Source organism: Scylla paramamosain, chromosome 21 (assembly GCF_035594125.1).
Source record: "Scylla paramamosain isolate STU-SP2022 chromosome 21, ASM3559412v1, whole genome shotgun sequence".
NCBI lineage: Eukaryota > Metazoa > Arthropoda > Malacostraca > Decapoda > Portunidae > Scylla > Scylla paramamosain.
The window spans coordinates 5,973,267-5,980,766 of NC_087171.1; the positions used below are offsets into that span (position 1 = coordinate 5,973,267).

The 7,500-nt window shown below is 43.6% G+C and overlaps 2 protein-coding genes across 13 annotated transcripts in view; both read right to left on the bottom strand.

Moving 5' to 3' along the window:
* Positions 1-5,830, bottom strand: part of LOC135110913 (phosphoinositide 3-kinase regulatory subunit 4-like) — a 67,498-nt gene extending 61,668 nt beyond the window's left edge. Inside the window, exon 1 of the mRNA XM_064023576.1 lies at positions 5,558-5,830. The gene's annotated coding sequence lies outside the window, so the exon portion shown is untranslated. The remainder of the gene's footprint in view (positions 1-5,557) is intronic.
* Positions 5,831-6,606: 776 nt separating this feature from the next.
* LOC135110916 (CTD small phosphatase-like protein 2) overlaps positions 6,607-7,500 on the bottom strand; it is a 57,551-nt gene continuing 56,657 nt past the window's right edge. For all 12 annotated transcript variants that reach the window (XM_064023585.1, XM_064023593.1, XM_064023586.1 and 9 more), the window contains one exon: positions 6,607-7,500. This exon is cut by the window's right edge and continues 6,199 nt beyond it. The gene's annotated coding sequence lies outside the window, so the exon portion shown is untranslated.

Genomic DNA, 7,500 nt, shown 5'->3' on the forward strand with positions numbered 1-7,500 from the left:
CACGGAGGCACAGTTTCGGAGAACAATAGGAGGGACCCCATCAGGTCCATAAGCCTTCCGAGGGTTTAGGCCAGCGAGGGCATGGAAAACATCATTGCGAAGAATTTTAATACGTGGCATGAAGTAGTCAGAGGGTGGAGGAGAGGGAGGAACAAGCCCAGAATCGTTCAAGGTAGAGTTTTTAGCAAAGGTTTGAGCAAGGAGTTCAGCTTTAGAAATAGATGTGATAGCAGTGGTGCCATCTGGTTGAAATAGAGGAGGGAAAGAAGAAGAAGCAAAGTAAGTTATTGGAGATATTTTTGGCTAGATGCCAGAAATCACGAGGGGAGTTAGATCTTGAAAGGTTTCGACATTTTCTGTTAATGAAGGAGTTTTTGGCAAGTTGGAGAACAGACTTGGCATGGTTCCGGGCAGAAATATAAAGTGCATGAGATTCTGGTGATGGAAGGCTTAAGTACCTTTTGTGGGCCACCTCTCTATCATGTATAGCACGAGAACAAGCTGTGTTAAACCAAGGTTTAGAAGGTTTAGGACGAGAAAAAGAGTGAGGAATGTATGCCTCCATGCCAGACACTATCACCTCTGTTATGCACTTAGCACACAAAGACGGGTCTCTGACACGGAAGCAGTAGTCATTCCAAGGAAAATCAGCAAAATACCTCCTCAGGTCCCCCCAACTAGCAGAGGCAAAACGCCAGAGGCACCTTCGCTTAGGGGGATTCTGAGGAGGGATTGGAGTGATAGGACAAGATAAAGATATGAGATTGTGATCGGAGGAGCCCAACGGAGAAGAAAGGGTGACAGCATAAGCAGAAGGATTAGAGGTCAGGAAAAGGTCAAGAATGTTGGGCGTATCTCCAAGACGGTCAGGAATACGAATAGGGTGTTGCACCAATTGCTCTAGGTCATGGAGGATAGCAAAGTTGTAGGCTAGTTCACCAGGATGGTCAGTGAAGGGAGAGGAAAGCCAAAGCTGGTGGTGAACATAGAAGTCTCCAAGAATGGAGATCTCTGCAAAAGGGAAGAGGGTCAGAATGTGCTCCACTTTGGAAGTTAAGTAGTCAAAGAATTTCTTATAGTCAGAGGAGTTAGGTAAGAGGTATACAGCACAGGTAAATTTAGTATGAGAGTGACTCTGTAGTCGTAGCCAGATGGTGGAAAACTCGGAAGATTCAAGAGCGTGGGCACGAGAGCAGGTTAAGTCATTGCGCACATAAACGCAGCATCTAGCTTTGGATCGAAAATGAGGATAGAGAAAGTAGGAGGGAACAGAAAAGGGGCTACTGTCAGTTGCCTCAGACACCTGAGTTTCAGTGAGGAAAAAAAAATGAGGTTTAGAAGAGGAGAGGTGGTGTTCTACAGATTGAAAATTAGATCTTAGACCGCGAATGTTGCAGAAGTTAATGAAGAAAAAGTTGAGGGGGGTGTCAAGACACTTAGGGTCGTCGACAGAAAGGCAGTCCGACCTGGGGACATTTACTCGTATGGTCCCCTCCCCAGATGGGGACTCCGAGGCTGGTGTAGGAGTCGCCATGATGATTTTAAAATTTTTGAGTGAAGGGTGTATGTGTTATTAGGTGCTTGTAGTTTTGTGTGGAGGAAGAGAGTTGTCTTTAGAAGGCAGGCTGTGACTGCCCCCTTGTGTTGTGAGACACAAAGGGAAACGTTCAGTGAGGTCACAGCTGGGTTTAATGATAAGTTCACAGCACCCCCTGAACAGTGCTTTAGACCTCACTGGGAGTAATTATCGTTTCGGCAGGTGTCTACTGCACCATACAGCCGAGGGCACAGAAGAACTGAAAGGAGGGAGAGGGCTCTTGCCGACTCCTACCTTTCCAAGCCACACAGAGGCCTGGGGGAAAGATTCCACTGGGTCCCTGCAGCCCATTCACGAGGGAAGCGTACTGTCCAGCCTGAAGGGGTCTCTCACTGTTGTCGCACACGCGGGGGAAGGAGAGAGAGACGCAGCCTCTAGCTAGACATGCTGTTTATTCACCAAAACTGCACAGACATGGCTTATGGTATCTGACTGACTCTAACATGCCACAGCAATTCGACACACACTTACTGTCACTGTCTTGCCATCCCCCCCGACTCTTCTCTCGCTCACCCCCTCTTCACACACACACACACACACACACACACACATGGGTATATACGCAACACTATCCCCCCTATAAATATGGTCGCCCAGACTATCTAACACACACTGACTAACTAATACACATTACATGACAAAAGAAAATGCACATTACAACATATCAGAACATAACGTATTTGACGCTGTATTAGAAGCGCCTCTGCATAAGACACATCTCCTATTTTACAAGCATGTTTTGTGGAATTTTTTTTACGTTTGATCATAAAGTTGTGGAAGAAATAATTGTGGTGTGTGTGTGTGTGTGTGTGTGTGTGTGTGAGAGAGAGGGGCAAGGGCAACACAATTTCTAAAGGGACGTTCATTCTTTTTTTGGTGAAAAATTAAACACTGCGGCGATTTATATGAAACTTTACTAGGAAGTAGCTATGATACCTATTTGCGTGTGTAGAGATTTTCAGGACGATATATAAAAAAAGAAAAAATATGTATTTACCATGAATTTCCGCAATGCACTTCTTGGGCCTTGGCATGTTACAGTCAAGGATGTATGGCAGTTTGAGAATGAAACACGGGTGAAACAGGCGCGCACCTCACCCCTTCCCCTACCTTTCCGTGCCTTGTGCACAGTGCACACTATAAATATTTATCGTGTCCCGCCACCAGCGCAGAATAGCTGACAGATATCACAAGCAACTTTTTTCTAACTGGAAAAAAATAAAGAAAATTAGTGAAGTAGTGGCAAGCACGTAGAACTTTAAAGGGCTCATGTTTGTTTACATAAGGTCCTTTAAACGGCGCTTTAAGACCTTTAAAACACGCGCATCGTTGTAAAAATTCTGGGAAATGTTGCCATATCTTGGGTTATTTTTTAACTGCACTTAACTCATTTTCATGAGATGAGCCATTTTCACCCCCAAAAAACGATGAACGTCCTCTTAATATAAAGAAAGGCTCACTTAATAACACTTCTCATAGAGATGTCAAATAGATTAATAAAAAAGAGAATAAGTGTCTTGAAACCTCCCTCTTGAAAGAATTCAAGTCATAGGAAGGAAGAAATACAGAAACAGGCAGGGTGTTCTAGACTTTACCAGAGAAAGGGATGAATGATTGAGAATACTGGTTAACTTTTGCATTAGGGAGGTGGACAGAATAGGGATGAGAGAAAGAAGAAAGTTTTGTGCAGCGAGGCCGCAAAAGGATGGGAGGTTTTCAGTTAGCAAGATCAAAAGAGCAGTTAGCATGAAAATAACAGTAGAAAATACCAAGAGCTGCAACATTGCTGTGATGAGAGAGAGGCTGAAGATAATCAGTTAGGGGAGAGAAGTTGATAAGACGAAAAGCTTTTGATTACACCCTCTCTAAATTAGCGGTGAGTGGAAGCACCCCTCCCTCCCCCTCATACACGTGAAGCAAACTCAAATAACAACTCAAATAAAGCCCCTGTACAGAGCAGCTGCGGTCGGGGGTGGGGTAAGAAAAACTGACAGAGACGACACTGAACACCTATCTTCATAGAAGCTGCTTTAACTAGAGATGAGATGTGAAGTTTCCAGTTTAGAATACAAGTAAAGGTCAGATCGAGGATTTTCAGTGTGGAAGAGGGGGGACAGTTGAGAGTCAATAAAGAAGAGGGGATGGTTGTCTGGAAGGTTGGGTCAAGTTGATAGATGGAGGAATTGAGTTTTGAGGCATTTGCTCAGCTCCAATCAGAAATTTTAGAAATCAAAAGTCAGGCGTTTTGTGGTTTCCCTTCCCTTCATGAAAAGCTGGACCTCTAGAAAAAGACGTGGAAAAGTGCAGGGTAGTATCATCAGCGTAAGAGTTGATAGGACAAGTAGTTTGATTTAGAATATCATTGATGAATAACAGGAAGAGAGTGGGTGCCAAAAAAACCTAAAAGAGTGTGTTTTGTCCTCACATCTGATGTGATGCAGCTCTGTAGCTGTGTAGTACTACCATCACAACTAAAACCGCGCCGAGTGTGTGTGTGTTCTCTCTCTCTCTCTCTCTCTCTCTCTCTCTCTCTCTCTCTATCTCTCTCTCTGTGTGTGTGTGTGTGTGTGTGTGAGAGAGAGAGAGAGAGAGAGAGAGAGAGAGAGAGAGAGAGAGAGAGAGAGAGAGAGAGAGAGAGAGAGAGAGAGAATAAGAACTATCCTAATAATTGCCAAGTTGAATGAGACTGATTGAAAATTAAAATGGATGGAAGGAGCATAAATGCGAAGGAAATAGTTGGAGGAAAAGTGTAAAGGAGTATAGGGCAGGAAAAGAGAAAACTTATTTTTCAATACTTCCTCTCCCTCTAATTCTTCACCCACTCCTCATCCTTGCTGCTTATATTTATTCATTCTACTTTCTCCCCAGTCTCCCATCCTTTTCATTCACCCTTCCTCCACTTCCTTGCCCCATGTATTCTCCTTTCCGCGTTTATATTCATTCCTTCCCTCTTTCCTTTTCTCTCCCTTCCTCTTTTATCTTGTCTCAAACCTCCCTCCCTGTCACCTCCCCTCCCCTTACCTGTCAGAAATAAGGGACAAAGGAGAAAAAGGCAGGGAAGAGAGAGAGAGAGAGAGAGAGAGAGAGAGAGAGAGAGAGAGAGAGAGAGAGAGAGAGAGAGAGGGTGGATGGATGGAGGGAGGGAACAGGGAGAAGGAGGGAAGGGGTGAAATGAGAAGAGGGCAGAGAAGGGGGAGGGAAGAGGGAAGGGAGAGGAGGTTAGGGAATGGGGAGGGAAGGAGGGAAGGAAGAGGAGGGCAGGGAAGTGGGAGAAGGGAAGCGAAGGAGAGAGAGAGAGAATTTTATTATTAGTAACAATATTTGTGCGCAGTGTACTACTGCTTCAACTCCACACCTATAAGCATAGGTTTACAGGCCTAGGCATCTGTATTACTGCCGCGTTAGACGCAAGGTAATTATTACATACTTTTTTCAAGAAAAAAGTGCGTCTAACATACCAGCAAATATGAATTTATTCAGAGGTCTACGCCTGGTTCTCCCAGGTTTGTTCACTCCCCTGGTACACTCACTCTCCCCGGCAGGGTAGTGGAGGTGGTTGAGTGAAAATCCTTTCTCGCCTGTCGACAGTGGGTAACTTCAGCCGCCTGGTGAGCCATGTAACTCCACTGATAACTCCCTCACTTCGAGCGTCGCCCCTGAGGATCAAGGGCACCTACTGGTTTTGTACCCTCAACTTCCCCTCCCAGAAATCTATGCACGCTCCTACTTGCGTGAGGAAGTCAATCCCCAGCAGGCACGGGTCTTCAAGGGCAGCGATGAAGACAGGCATACGCTTCATCACACCTCCCACACTGATTTCACCATCATGCACGGTGACACACTCCCCAGTGACGCCACACAGCTGCTGCCCAGCTTCCGGCACACCGCGCACCTGCACCAACTCCTTCATAAACGTCCAGCAAGCAAGCAGTACACCCATTCACCGTGCCCGCCACTCACACAGTCGTGGGTACAGTCGTGAGTCGGCAACTTCCTCCTGGTGGAGCTGCATGACCTGCTGTCCAGCCCAAATGCGTTTCCCGGTTCCACCACTCCCTTGGGATGCTGGCAACCCTTAACAACGAACCAAAACTGACATAATGAACTCGCCTCCCGTGCAAGCACTGGAATTTTAATAAATATTCAACCAGAATAACCAACCGGCAAACCAAAACTAGCAAGACGAATTTGCCATTCGTGGTGACATTGAAATTTTAATAAAAATTTAATTGGAATAACAAACTCACCTATCCACTGCCTTTCCCTTCCTCTCTCTCTTCTTTTGCCTTGTCTCAAACCTCCCTCCCTGTCACCTAACCTCCCCCTTATTTGTCAGAGATAAGGTACTAAAAAGTGATATCTCTCTCTCTCTCTCTCATTTTATGCCCTTTTCGCTTCATCCTTTCTCACTCTAGTATACATAATTCCATTTTAATTTTCAATCAGTATCATTATATTTAGCAATCCTTAGGATTGTCTTACTTTCATACACACACACACACACACACAGAGAGAGAGAGAGAGAGAGAGAGAGAGAGAGAGAGAGAGAGAGAGAGAGAGAGGCTGATTTACTTAGGCGGGACTTACCGTACGTATACGCGTGACGCTGACAGTACGTAAATGTGACCTAAACTTGTGAAAGCAGCGCGAAACTCAGGGTGATAACGTGCGAAACTCGGGGTGGAAAGAATTTAGGACTAGATGTGAAACTTGGGTGGGTACTGTATATATTTGTTATCTCAAATTTAGTAGTGCAAGTGTGCTGATTTTTATATTTTATTTCGAAGTTTTTTTTTTTTTTCTAGTTCCAGAAAGCAATTAATTTTCCCCCATAGGTTCTTCAGTCACCATAGCGCACATATGCCATAATGAACGCTACACTGGAATGAATCATATTCGAATTATATTCATTGTCGCACACCCTACTATATATGCCTTATGTGCACTGTGGCATAATACCTTTAACAAAATTATGCAACCATATGCACTAATGGGAATAAAGAAGGCAGTAAAAATTAGACATAATTTTACTTGCCCTGCATCTTCACCCTTATCAACAAGTCAGAACTATTATTGGCAGATAAAAATATTAACAAGAAAAATTACAGTACATACTGTGGACAAATATGCTAATAATTGTTAATGGCTGGATAATCTTTGCCATGTTCAAGACAAATCTAGAGGAGTCAGTTGGTCCAAGTAGGAGTAAAGGTGATGCTGAGGTGATGAAAAGCAGCAGCAGCAGCAGCAGCAACAGCAATAAAAATGTGTAAAAGGGTGATAGAATACCAATCACTTGTTATCTTTAAAAAATCACCAGCTTCACACTGGAAAGACGAGTTATATAACCACCAATTTCTCTTTCTTTTTTTTCTTTGAGGATAGTCAGAGTACAAGTATTTATGAATACTGAAGAGATTATCAGGGGTTGGTTCATGAAAGGCTCCACAACCAATCAGCCTCTATTAGAACAATCTTCACATTGAAACAAATTTTTGCACTTCCAGTTACAAGTGAAAACTGTGATCATACTGTATTCTTTATTTGGATGCTAAATTAGTTTTTCATTTGAAATAAGGAAAGTTGAACAGGATTAATTTAACTATGGCAAATCAACATCACTTAAATATGTGTGTGTGTGTGTGTGTGTGTGTGTGTGTGTGTGTGTGTGTGTGTGTGTGTGTGTGTGTGTGTGTGTGTGTGTGTGTGTGTGTGTGTGTGTGTGTGTCATATTTAACCACAGCCTATAAACATGTACAGTGGATTCATGAAATAGCTCTAGAATATATTCAGTAAAGGGTACTTTGTAGATTTATTTGTTCTTTATCCAATGAAATTCCCTAAACCAGTAACCACATTCTATTGGAAATACATGCAATATCAGTTTCTCCTTCACACTGAAG